The 13541-nt window shown below is 39.2% G+C and overlaps 1 long non-coding RNA gene across 5 annotated transcripts in view; it reads left to right on the plus strand.

Moving 5' to 3' along the window:
• Window positions 1-13084, plus strand: part of LOC138838915 (uncharacterized) — an 81865-nt gene extending 68781 nt beyond the window's left edge. For 3 of the 5 annotated variants that reach the window (XR_011375794.1, XR_011375791.1, XR_011375793.1), the window contains 2 exons: window positions 1875-1975; window positions 11310-13084. This is a non-coding gene — a long non-coding RNA (uncharacterized lncRNA). Of the gene's footprint in view, window positions 1-1874; window positions 1976-3479; window positions 4148-11309 lie in introns of those variants that run through there. The other 2 variants (XR_011375795.1, XR_011375792.1) reach the window with 2 other exon arrangements.
• Window positions 13085-13541: the final 457 nt, after the last annotated feature.

Genomic DNA, 13541 nt, shown 5'->3' on the forward strand with positions numbered 1-13541 from the left:
GTAGCTCAAGGTAGAGTGCTAGCCTTGAGCATAAAAGCTCAGGCACAGCATCCAGGCCCTGAGCGCAAGACCCAGGACACAGACACAGACACACACGCACACACACACACACACACACACACACACACACACACACACACACACACACACTACAGATATTGGCCACCCAGGCCACGCACACACACACACACACACACACACACACACACACACACACACTACAGATATTGGCCACCCAGGCCACTTGCTTGGAGGAAAACACATCAGTCCGCAGATGATGGAGCCATCTCTGAGAGCAGCGGGGATGAGGCTAGAACAAGAGGTGGAGCTGGGGCTGGGAAGGTGGCTCAGTGGTAGAGTATTTGCTTCACTTGCATGAGGCCCTGAGTTCGATCCCTCAGCACCACATAAACAGAAAAACCTGGAAGTAGTGCTGTGGCTCAAGTGGTAGAGCTGAAGAGCTCAGGGACAGAGCCCAGGTCCAGAGTTCAAGCCCCACAACCAATCAAAAAAAAAAAAAAAAAAAAAGAAAAAGAAAAATAGGTGGAGCTGGGGAAGGATCTAATGTCTGAATCTAAGATATTTGCCATTGTCTTAAGAGGTGGATTCCCAACTTGCAGACTGCATAAGAGCAGGCAGAACTTTTGAAAAGGGTTAAATTTTATTATGTAGGATTCAATTAGATTTCTCCCCCTCTCTTCCTTTCTCCTTCCCCTTCTTTTTCTCCACATTTCTTTTCTTCCCTCTCTTCTGTCTCCCTGCCTTCCCCTCCCTTCTCCTCTTCTTCTTTCTTCTCCCCTTTCTCCCCCTTCCCTCTATATCTTTCCAACCCCCTTCCTCCTGTCCTTCCTGAGGATGCTGTGAAAACTGATTAAGCCCCTAGGCTTAAGTCTGCTGATAGTTGGCCCATGGAGATGGGAAAACTACTGCTTCTGCCTAACTCAAGGGGTGGGAATATTTTATTCAGAGGAGTAGGAGAAAGCCTGGTATGATTTCTAGGTGGAAGAAGAACCTGAGAAGTTCCTATGGGGATTTCTAAGTGGTTTCTGTATGTTATGAGCTATAAACCTTTGTCTCTGTCTAAAATGAAGACATATTCGATCAGTCCATATGTATTTGAAGACTGGATAGAAGCAACACAGCAACAGCTTTCTGTAATCTATACATGCAGTTTAAATATTAGCTTTGATACATTAAGTCATATGTTGACCACTTATATGCACTGAACTGAAATATTCCCAATAAATAGATTCTGTGTGTGTGTGTGTGTGTGTGTGTGTGTGTGTGTGTGTGTGTGTGTGTTGTGGATAATAGGTGACAACTAACAAATGCAACTTGCATAATCAAACTATGTTAGAGTAAACTTTGATAAAATTCAGTCAAGGGATATGTGTGTGTGTGTGTGTGTGTGCGCGCGCGCACACGCGCACACATGCTGCTATAATTGAATCTATGGCTTTAGGAATTTAAGTTCAGCACCTTCCCACTGAACCACATTTGTGGTTGAGTCTGAGGAAGTTTTTAGTTATAAAGAATGTTTTCCTTATACTTAAGAAGAGTAGAAACCACTGATGTAAAGCATCATAACTCTCTTGTCAAATTTGTTCTAAGATTTTACTTTTCACATCATGTAAAATACTCTACAACTCTGTTGTTTCATTTGTGCTGTAAGTTTAGAAACATGCAGGTATACTTGACTTACTTGATTATAGAAAAACATCTCCAGCTATCACCACTGAATAAAAATGTAAAAAGTATGTTTGCTTTACAATTTTCATATTGTTTGGCTTTTTAACTATATAGGAAAGTTCATTTATTGCAGACACAGAACATGCAAATTCAGAAGCAATGACTCAGTTTCCTTTTTGCTCTAGGCACTGTTATGCGGTAGACTTATTACATGTCCTGAGGACCCACTGAGATACTTAGAAGAAATAATGATTATCATTGAAAGTAGTTTTGAAAGTCTTCTATGGTAGGTATTGTGTTAGTTGATGATAGTGAAACACTTTAAGGTAAAAATGCTCATTGAATAGTATCAACAAAACATCTTCACAGTGCCTGTGTCCTATTTCAGATAATTAATAATCCTTCTGTAGGCTGTTAGGTCCCAAAGGCAAATATAGATAGCATACATGCTCAATGGTTTTCTACTGTGAAATACATGTTATTCTCACCAGCAACCACAGGTTGAATTATTAAAAGTTGAGGGGGAAAAGGAAGTACAACTTTCTTGAGGGAATCAGCAAAGCCTTGGATTCAGACTATTAAAAAAGCCCTCCTGGGGATTTGGACCTGCCTGCTTCTCTTAAGGGGACAAGTCATTTTTCTCTTCTCATCTCTATGCCAGATGATTGTGAAATTAAAGTTTGACTTGTTTTATGATTTTGTTAGAGTGATAATGTGCATTGAGCCATGGATGAAACAAAAAGATTATGTGAAACTTGTATGTACAACTTTTTGGACTAGATGATCAATTGGTGATGAGCAGTCACCAAGCATTCTAAAACACGTATCTTAATTTTTGGTAGAAATTCTCAAATGGATTTTAGATTTTATGGAAGGTCTGAAGTCAGACTAATTGAATGGGAAGCACCTAGAAAAGTGAACATACACACACACACACATGCAGCCATATCCTCTTTCCCATGTTCTATCAGTATATTCATAATGTTTCCTATAAGGAAAAGATCTAGCAGCCTCCCAAATCATTTCTGGAGCAAAAAAGAAAAAAATTAACAAATATGATTTAAAAAAGAGTTTGAGCATTATTTAGAAATGTAAAACTCTCAATATTTCTGTTATACTGCACAAGTACTTTGCCCATGTGCTCACAGATAGTGGACAACAATGCTCTGTCAGCCAGTCTCAGAAACCAGGTGTATATGCCATCAACTATTGACTCCCCTATAGTCATTTACTATGGAAGTATGCACTCTAACGCAAACGTGTAACACATTACATCTTTTTTTATTTATTTATTTATTTTATTTTTTGTGAACACACTGTACAGAGGGGTTACAATTACATGGGCAGGTTAATGCATACATTTCTTATCAAGCATTGCAGCCTCCTCCTTTGCTTACCCTTCACATCCCTTCCCAGCCTCCCCCCCCTCAATCCTCCCCGCCTTCCCCTTCCTTCTCCTCCCTCCCCCACCAACATTGTAAAGCTCGTTTTCGACATGACAACTTGTACTTCTCATTGTTGCAACAGGTCCACCTGTATCCTTAAACGACTTGTTTTTCCCCATCTCCTCTACAAGTTATACTGACATCAAATATAGTGAAAGCAGGGGTTATACTGTGGGGGAGGGACATACAAAGCTACAAAGAGATAATCTTATAAATGCGTTAGAAACAAATACATGAAAGGAAAAAAACATTAAAATAAGGGAAACCATGAAAATTCTTTGTTTTACAGGTTCCTCGACTAAACATTGTTGTCAATGATCTCACTACCTGGCTTTCTTTTTTCAGAAAGAAAATAATAATTGTAAAACAAGACTTGAAGTTTGTATTTTAGAAGACCTCAAACCTAGCTCTAAATATCATTTCTCAGTTCCCACTCTTAGAGCTACCCACACCACAAGTGATGGCCATGAGCAGCTCTGCCCATCACTACTGCCTCCATAGAGGCCTACCTACATCACACACCAGCCCAGTGTGGTTCCGTATCAATAAAGGCATCAATCACAAAGTGTCAAACACTGCCTATCTGAATTGAATAGTCTTTAATTACATCCTGCTTTTGTGTACATGAAGATAGATGATTTTATGAGAACTGAAAGAGCTGTCTATAATCTCCCTGTACAGGATCTCAAATTTATGTTATTTTACATGAATGCAGTTGTTCTTCTCTATTTAACCCGAATTTCTTTTCTTCCTCCCTATTTAGGGCTAATGGCAGCCTTACTTATGTCATTCTTATTTGGCTTAATTTTGTTGTGGAATCTTTAATGTCAAACATTGCTAGGCACATTTTCTGGCTTCATTAATTTTTTAATTTTAGATTTATTTCAGCTTAGATATTTGAATCACAGGACACCAATACCTTTATATGCATGGACACATTGATCTTTTAGAATATTTAGAAGATTTTGTTGTTTTTTTTTTTTTAATATTATTTTATTTTGTTTGAGAACATACTGTACAGAGGGGCTACCATTACATGGGCAGGATAATGCATACATTTCTTACCAAGCATTGCAGCCTCCTCCTTTGTTTACCCTTCACCTCCCTTCCCAGCCTCCCCCCTCCCCCCACCCAATTATACCCCCCTCCCGCCCCCCCACCGACATTGTAAAGCTGTTTTTGACATGACATTTTGTACTTCTCATTGTTGCAACAGGTCCACCTGAATCCTTAAACGACTTGTTTGCCCCCATCTCCTCCACATGTTATACTGACATCAAATATAGTGAAAGCGGGGGTTACACTGTGGGGGAGGGACATACAAAGCAACAAAGAAATAATCTTATAAATGCGTTAGAAACATATGCATGAAAGAAACGAAAACATTAAAATACATATTTAAGGGTTCATTTTCCTAACATCACATTATCTGACCTTTTCCGCTTGATTCATACCTATACTAGATTTTGCAAATAAGGGAAACCATGGGACCTATGCTTCTTTGGGCCTGGCTTACTTCACTTAATATAATTTTTTCCAAGTTTTTCCATTTCCTAACAAATGGGGAAATGTCATTCTTTCTGATGGAGGCATAGAATTCCATTGTGTATATATACCACATTTTCTTGATCCATTCATCTACTGAGGGGCATCTGGGTTGGTTCCATATCTTAGCTATGGTAAATAATGCTGCAATAAACATAGTTGTGCTGGTAGCTTTAGTGTGGTCTTGTTTGTAAACATTTGGGTAAATGCCCAAAAGTGGGATTGCTGGATCATAGGGGAGATCTATGTGAAGTCTTTTGAGGAACCTCCATACTGCTTTCCAAAGTGGTTGAACAAGTTTACATTCCCACCAACAATGAAGTAAGGTTCCTTTCTGTCCACATCCCCTCCAGCATCTGTTGTTGTTAGAGTTCTTGATTTTTGCTGTTCTAACTGGAGTGAAGTGATATCTCAATGTTGTTTTGATTTGCATTTCTTTTATGGCTAGGGATGTTGAACATTTCTTCATGTGTCTATTGGCCATCCTTCTTTCTTCTTCAGAGAAGCTTCTCTTTAAGTCTTTTGCCCACTTATTTATTGGGCAGTTGTTTCTTTGAGGATTTGTTGTTGGGTGGTTTAATTTTTTGAGTTCCAAGTATATTTTAGATATGAGACCCTTGTCCGTTGTATGGCTAGTAAAGATCTTCTCCCAATCTGTGGGCTTTCTATTGATCTTGCTAGCTATGTCATTTGCCCTGCAGAAGCTCTGCAACCGTATGCAATCCCATTTGTCCAACCTTTCTTTGATTTGTTGTGCTTCCGGGTCTCTATTCAGAAAATTTCGGCCTGAGCCAAGGAGACCTAAGGTTTCTCCTATTCCATCCTGTAATGTTTTCAGAGTGTCTGCTTTGAGTTCAAGGTCTTTGATCCATTTGGAGTTGATTTTGGTGCAGGGTGATATATAAGGATCTAGCTTTAGTTTTCTACATGTAGTTAACCAATTTTGACAGCACCATTTACTGAAGAGGCTGTCTTTCTTCCATTCTATTGTTTTAGCTTCCTTATCGAAGATTAGATGGCTATAGGTCTGTAGGTTCATTTCTGGGTTTTCAATTCTATTCCATTGGTCCTGAGGTCTGTTCTTATGCCAGTACCAAGCTGTTTTGATTACTATATTGATATTCGTCCAGCAGTGTTCTTTCCGTTGAGGCACGTTTTTGCTATTCGGGGTCTTTTATTGTTCCATATGAATTTTTGGATTGCCTCCTCTATTTCCTTGAAGAATGAGGGTGGAATTTTGATAGGTATCGCATTGAATTTGTAGATAGCCTTGGGAAGTATTGCCATTTTCACCATGTTAATCTTGCCAATCCAGGAGCATGGGAGGTTTTGCCATTTTTTAAGTTCTGTGTTGATTTCCTTTTTCAAGATTTTAAAGTTTTCATCATAGAGGTCCTTCACTTCTTTGGTTAAGTTAATTCCTAGGTATTTTATTTTTTGTGGGGCTATTACAAATGGAGTTGCTTTCCTAATTTCAGCCACACTTTTCTCATTGTTGGCATATAGAAAAGCCATTGATTTTTGGGGGTTAATTTTATAACCTGCTACTTTGCCAAAGTTTTGAATCAGCTTGAGTAATTTGGGAGTGGAGTCCATGGGATTCTTTAAATACAAGATCATGTCATCTGCAAAGAGGGAGAGTTTTATTTCTTCTTTCCCTATTTGGATCCCCTTTATGTCTGCATCTTGTCTTATTGCTGTAGCTAGGCATTCTAATACTAGATTGAAGAGAAGTGGAGTGAGTGGGCATCCTTGTCTCGTTCCTGAGTTAAGAGGAAATGGCTTTAGTTTTTCCCCATTGAGTATAATGCTGGCTGTAGGTTTGTCATATACAGCCTTTATTGTATTGAGGAATGTTCCATGGATTCCTAATTTTTCCAGAACCTTCATCATAAAGGGGTGTTGGATCTTGTCAAATGCTTTTTCTGCATCTATTGAGATAACCATGTGGTTCTTATTCTTGCTCCTGTTGATGTGATGAATAATATTAATTGATTTGCGTATATTGAACCAGCTTTGCATCCCTGAAATGAATCCTGTTTGATCATGGTGTATGATTTTTTGGATGAATTGTTGAAGTCGATTGGCCAAAATTTTGTTGAGAAGTTTTGCATCAATGTTCATCAAAGAAATGGGTCTATAGTTCTCTTTCTTTGATGAGTCCCTGCCTGGTTTTGGGATGAGGGTTATGATGGCTTCATAGAATGTGTTCGGTAGTGAGCTTTCTCTTTCAATTTCATTGAAGAGTTGGAGGAGTATTGGTGTGAGCTCTGCTTTGAAGGCCTTGTAAAATTCCGCTGTAAAACCATCTGGTCCTGGACTTTTCTTAGCTGGGAGGTCTCTTATTGCTGTTTCTATTTCAATGCTTGATATGGGCCTGTTAAGCTGGTTTAACTCATCTTGGTTTAGTTTTGGCATGTCAATATTTGGTGGGAAAAGGTCCATTTCTGTCAAGTTCTCAAACTTATTAGCATAAAGTTTTGAGAAGTATTCCCTTATAATGTTCTGAATCTTGGTTGTTTCTGTGGTGATGTTTCCATTCTCATCTCTGAGTTTATTAATTTGGGTGTGTTCTCTCCTTTTTCTGATTAGATTTGCTAAGGGTCTGTCAATTTTGTTAAGTTTTTCGAAGAACCAACTCTTTGTTTTGTTGATTCTTTCTATAGTTTTTTTGGATTCTAATTCATTTAATTCTGATTTAATTTTGATTATTTCTTTCCGTCTACTGGATTGGGGTTTATCTTGCTGCTCTTTTTCAAGGAGGTTTAGATGTGTCATTAAATTGTTAGTTTCCGATCTCTCCAATTTGTTGATGTAGGAGCTCAGAGCTATAAACTTGCCTCTGAGTACTGCCTTTGCTGTGTCCCAGAGGAGCTGGTAATTTGTGTGTTCATTTTTGTTGAATAGCATGAACATTTGAATTTCCTTTCTAATCTCTTCCATGACCCACTCATGATTCAGCAGTGTGTTGTTCAGCCTCCATGTGATACCGGACTTTCTTTGGTGGCTTTTGGTGTTGAGTTCTAATTTTATTCCCTTGTGGTCAGAGAGAATGCAAGGTATAACTTCAATGTTTCTGAATTTAGACAAGTTTGCTTTGTGGCCTAAAATGTGGTCTATTTTAGAAAACGTTCCATGTGCTGCTGAGAAGAACGTGTATTCTGATGCTGCTGGGTGAAATGTTCGGTAAATGTCTGTTAAGTCTAGTTGATCTATGCAGCTGTTTAGATCTGCGGTTTCTCTGTTTAGTTTTTGCCGAATTGATCTATCTAGTGGGGAGAGTGGTGTGTTAAAATCCCCAACAATTAATGTCTTTGGATCTATATGGGATTTGAGGGAAAGTAGTGTTTCTTTGATAAATTTGGGTGCTCCATTGTTTGGCGAATAGATATTTAGAATTATAATATCCTCCTGAAAGAGAGATCCTTTAATTAGTATGTAGCGACCTTCTTTATCTCTTCTCACGATTTTTAATTTGAAGTCTATTTTATCTGATATTAGGATTGCAACTCCCGCCTGTTTATGAGGGCCGTTTGCTTGGTAGATTTTGTTCCAGCCTTTAACATTGAAGATGTGTTTGTTATTACGGGCAAGATGTGATTCCTGCAGGCAGCAGATAGAAGGGTCTTGTTTTTTAATCCAACTAGACAGTCTATGTCGCTTAATTGGAGAGTTCAGTCCGTTAACGTTAAGAGATAGTACTGAGAGGTATTTGGGAGTTCCTGCCATGTTATCCACCTTCTTGGGGGCTGTGAAAACTGGGTTCTTCCTAAGGTTCTTGGATTCTCAGTTTGGGTGCAGTTTCTTGGCCTTTGTTGCGGTCTTGTTGGTTTTCTATGTGTAGGACATCTTTAAGAATCTTTTGTAGGGCTGGTTTGGTGGAGATGTATTGTTTCAATTTTTCTTTGCTATGGAAGGTTTTTATTTGGCCTTCAGTTATGAAGGAGAGTTTAGCTGGGTACAGTATTCTTGGTTGATAATTATTTGTTTTTAGGGCATGGCATACGTCATTCCAGGCTCTTCTTGCTTTGATTGTCTCTGCTGAGAAATCTGAGGTAATTCTAATTGGTTTCCCTTTGTAGGTGATTACCCTTTTCTCCCTGACAGCTTTAACCATCTTTTCCTTGGTCTGGGTTGATCCTGTGTGGATTATAATGTGACGGTGGGATGTCCTATTCTGGTCTGGTCTATTTGGGGTTCTAAAAGCTTCTTGTATCTGAATAGGCCTATCTTTTTGTATGTTTGGGAAGTTCTCTGCTAGGATCCTGTTAAACAAATTTCCTAGACCATTAACTTCTGTTTCTAGGTGCTCCTCTACACCCATTATCCTTAGATTGGGCCTTCTGATGGTGTCTTCCAGGTGTTGGATAGACCTATCATATTTCTTGGACTTGTCTTGGATGGTTGTATGTTCTTTCTCTATAATATCTAGGCTGTCTTCAATCCCTGAGATTTGATCTTCTGCATGGTCTAACCTGCTGTCAAGACTCTCTACTTTGTTTTTTATCTCTTTTCCTTCTAATTGGTCAGCTTTGATGGCTTCAAGTTCTTTGTTGAAGCTCTGTTTTAGGTCTTGTATGAATTTCTTTACTTCCTTAATTTGGTGTTCAGTGTTTGTTCTCAAATCACTTAGTTGATTGGTTATGGTTTCTTTGGACTCCCATTCCTTCTGTTGGGTTCCATTCAGCATTCCCTTTGTGGTCTCCCTGACTTCCTTCAGCTCTTTGTTAATGGATTCCATGAATGCCTTTAGTGATCTTTGTGTATTCTCTACCTGGTATCTCAATTCCTGAATTACTCTTTGATTAGCTTCTTCCCGTCTGTGGGATTCTTGCAGTTCTCTTTCTTCCGGTTCATGGGAATCCTGCAGTTCTCTTTGAGTGTTCTCTGCCTGCTCACGCCATTCCTCCCTTTCTCTTTGAGCATTCTCAAGTTGTTCACGCAAATCCTGTATCAGTTTTTGAGTAGCTTCCTCACGCTTATGATATTCCTGTATAAACTTCTGGGATGCCTCCTCTCTCTCCCTATCACGCTCATACAGAGTCCTTTGTACATTGTCAAACTTCTCATTTATCATGTTTGCTATTAGTGTTTGTAGAGCTATTTGGGAACTCTCCTCTGGATTATTCTTTATCTGTTCTAATCCCTGATTATCAAGATTGGGAATTGAGATACCCGAATTTGCCATTTTTCTTGTGTTTTTCCGGCTTACTCGGCCCATTTGAGATGAAGATTGCACCAGTTTTATCCTAGAACACTATCTTAAGGCAACCATCAACCAAAGTTTGCGTTTGTACAGTCAATAGTCTACAGATACAATCTAGTTCAACAGATACATCTATTCAACATCAAACAACTATATGTTAAAGTACCTCGAACCGCAGAAAAGAATTTGGAAAACCAGAAATTATTAGGATTAGGGAGAGATGTGGGTAAAAAGTAGGAATATATTGGTGTGGGGAGGCACAGGGAGAGTTAACTATGTCCTAATCACAATGCAGGAAATGGGTTGGGTAGGATGCAAGTAGAGAGAGAGAGAGACCAGAAAAAAAATAGAAACGTAAAAATTACTGTTATTATAGAAGTTAAAAGACCATCTATTTAGAGAGGAATGTGAATATGTTCAGAGAAGGGGAGGGACATAGAGGAGATGTGAAAAGCTTTAAGGATGGGAAAGGGAGAAGAAAAGATCAGAAGTTCAGTAGAGCTAGACAAAAAACAAAAAGATAATTAAGAAAGAAAGAAAAAGAGAAAGAAGACAAGAAAAAAAGGAAAACGCTCATTCACATATTCCTAAAATAAAAATTATAAGATGAGGAAAAAAAAAGTTACTGTAAAACAATTATTTTTTCAGAAGAGGCAAAAATTAAAGATTAATAAAAGTTTTAGAAGGGAAAAAAATATATATATAAGGTAGGAAAAAACAAAAAACAAGCAAAAACAGAAAAGAAGAAGAAAAAAAAAAGAAAAAAAAACGTCTTTTGATTTTTTTTTTTTGGGGGGGGAGGAGTGGGAAGAATCCTGTATCTCCCTTTTGTCTCTAACCAGTCTCTTGTTGGAGTCTCTGGTCAGCTTGAGGTCCTGTGGCTTGATTGGTTTCTTAAGTCGGTTGGTTGGAAGAGGCAGAAAAATGCTCTGCTTTACCCAAGATTTTGAGATCCACCTCCCAGGTTAGTTTTCTGGGAGGGTGATCTGCTTTGAGAGTCACAAAAGAGGGGGATGTGGTGATGGGGCTAGGTTCTGGGTAGAGTTGAGGCCTTTCAACAAACAGTAGCTTTTCCCTGGGGCTATTTTGTGATAAAGCTCACAGCGCCCAGCCTGGAGCCATTCTCAGGGTTTCTGTTTTTCAATTGATTGTGGTGGCTGCTAGAGGGAGGGGCAGCCTCTGCCTCTGGTTACCCAGTGAGGCAAGGCACTCCTATGGCTGGCGCCTGAGCTGGGTGACTTTTCCCTGGATGGAGCTGAGTCTGGCAGGTCACTTCGCCGTTAAGTTCTTGTGACCTGCTAAATGACTCGTTTTATTCCAAGGCCTGAGCTGGAGCTAGCAGCTCCTCCAAGCTTTGTGGGTATCCAAGATGGAGATCACCGGTGCTGGGGGGGGAGGGGTAGCCTTCCTTCCTCTGCTTCCAGACAAGGAGTGAGGATGTCGGGCTTGTACTCACGCCGAGTCTTGGATCCTGGGTCATCTCTGGTCTGCAAACAGCAGGATGAAGATTTCCGCTCCTTGTCGGTTCTTGTTGGTGTTGAGTAGAATCCGCTCGTCCGCTGCGTCTGGCTCCTTCGTCCCCGACTCTCTGTGTCTCAGGTATGATCCAGCGGCGGTGGTCGCCGCCGCGACCCTGCCGCCGTAGCGGCAGCTGCTGTGATTCCTTGGCTTCCCCTCTCTTGTCTAACTCTCTGTACTGTGATGGCACACTTGGTGTGATTCTCTGGCTTAGGACTGTTCACTAGAACTCTAAAATTGCTTTCTATGCGAGAGCTTGTTCAGATTCCAGCATCTCCTCCGCCATCTTCCCGGAACTCAAGATTTTGTTTTTTTAACAGAATGGAAGGTATTAGAGAGAAAATATGATTCTTCTTCCAGTTTGGTTTCCCTATAGCCATTAAACCTGATCCCAGCTGGCACCATTGCTCACACCTGCCATCCTAGCTGCTCAGGAGGCTGAGATCTGAGGATTGCAGTTCAAAGCCAGCCCAGGGAAGGAAAGCCCTTGAGATTTTAATCTCCAGTAAACCACCAGAAAACTGGAAGTAGCACTGTGGATCAAGTGGTAGAGCATTAGCCTTGAGCTGTAGAGTTGAGGGACAGTGCCCAGGCCCAGGGTTCAAGTCCCATGCCCCCCCCCAAAACAAAAACAAAAACTTGATGCCAAGCAAAACGGTAAGTCTAGAATGGGATAGAGATAGTAGAAGCAAATGAGAAAAGAGTTCCAATGGGAATGAGTGATCACTAGACTCGAGACCTTACTAGTTCTTTCAAGTCCCTTCCTCACTTAGGAATGTAAAGTTATTTAGAATATTCCTTTTTTAAAGAAAAAATAAAACCCCTTCATATTACTTTAAGAAAAGGGAAATATTTTCACACATTAAAAACATCTTGCTTTATTTTATTGGAGCCTAAAGTTTCCTACTTGATATTATTCTCAGATTGCTTGCCATGGTCATTTTAGGTGTTCTGGCCTGCCATGTTTAGGTGCATTTCTGGAGGGAGAAATAGATGAGGAACAAGTAAATACATGTACATTTCCTCTAAGAAATAAGTTTTGTAGTATTTTCATGTTGAAGTACAAAATAAACCAATCACATGTTCCTCCTATATGTAACTAATGTCATTATTGAAAATGTAAAAAACCCAAATAGCCCATTAAAGGATCAACTCTGTAGCTCTCTAGACCAGGTTTATAGCTCCCTCCCCAGGATCCCTTGCTTCTTTTATCAGGATTTGTCAAATTCTCATTTTTGTCACCATAGAAGGCAAAGGAGAGCTGTTGAGCTGTCAACCAATCAGTTCTGCCTGTTTTTACTTGGTCTTATAAACTACACAGCAGGAAACAAAACTATAAGCACTGACTAGTCAATGATAGAAAAGTTTAAGTAAAACAATGTTTCTGGTTATATTTGATGTTCATTTTTATATAACTATTACCTCTCATTGAAAGATAATGCTGGTTTCTTATTATACAAAGAGATGAAAATCTGGACTTCAATGTCTATTTGTCTTGAAGGCAATATCTATAAGGGACAAAAGTAGAGATAAGTGAAACATAATGTGTTATGCTGTTAGCAAATGTGTTTACTTATTGAGATACAAACCACTTCAGAGCTTGAAATGTATAGAGAAAAGCTTGCCTTAATGTTACTACTATGGCTTGATTAATGTAATTCAAGTACAAATAAAAACATATCCAAATGGTTTGGTTTCAATGAGTGTTGATTTTCCATCAAAATAAATATATTCTAGTTTGATGTCAGAAGACTTCTGAAATGGTTCCAGATCTTGACAAAAATATAGCTAATCAAAAACTAATTAAGAACTTCACCACTGTTTAAGAACATCACCACTCCCTGTGAGAAGTACATGGAAGATGAATTGCCATGAAAGAAGTAAACGTGCAAAATAATTGGAGAGAAAGTTGGATGAATGTCAAATTATAGGCCAGTATATGAGATGGAATTCTTTTGAATTTCAATGTCTAAATAGCATGTGGAAAATTATGACCCATTCTCTTCAAGGAAACATCGATATACCCTCTGTCAGCAGAACACACTAAGAGAACACAGAACACATGATACTGAACTTAGTTTTTATGAATAATCTGGGGTTGGACAAATAGGTATCATTTGGCAATAAAATTTACTGAC

Source organism: Dipodomys merriami, unplaced genomic scaffold (assembly GCF_024711535.1).
Source record: "Dipodomys merriami isolate MVZ:Mamm:240054 unplaced genomic scaffold, mDipMer1.0.p SCAF_29, whole genome shotgun sequence".
NCBI classification, from domain to species: Eukaryota; Metazoa; Chordata; class Mammalia; order Rodentia; family Heteromyidae; genus Dipodomys; species Dipodomys merriami.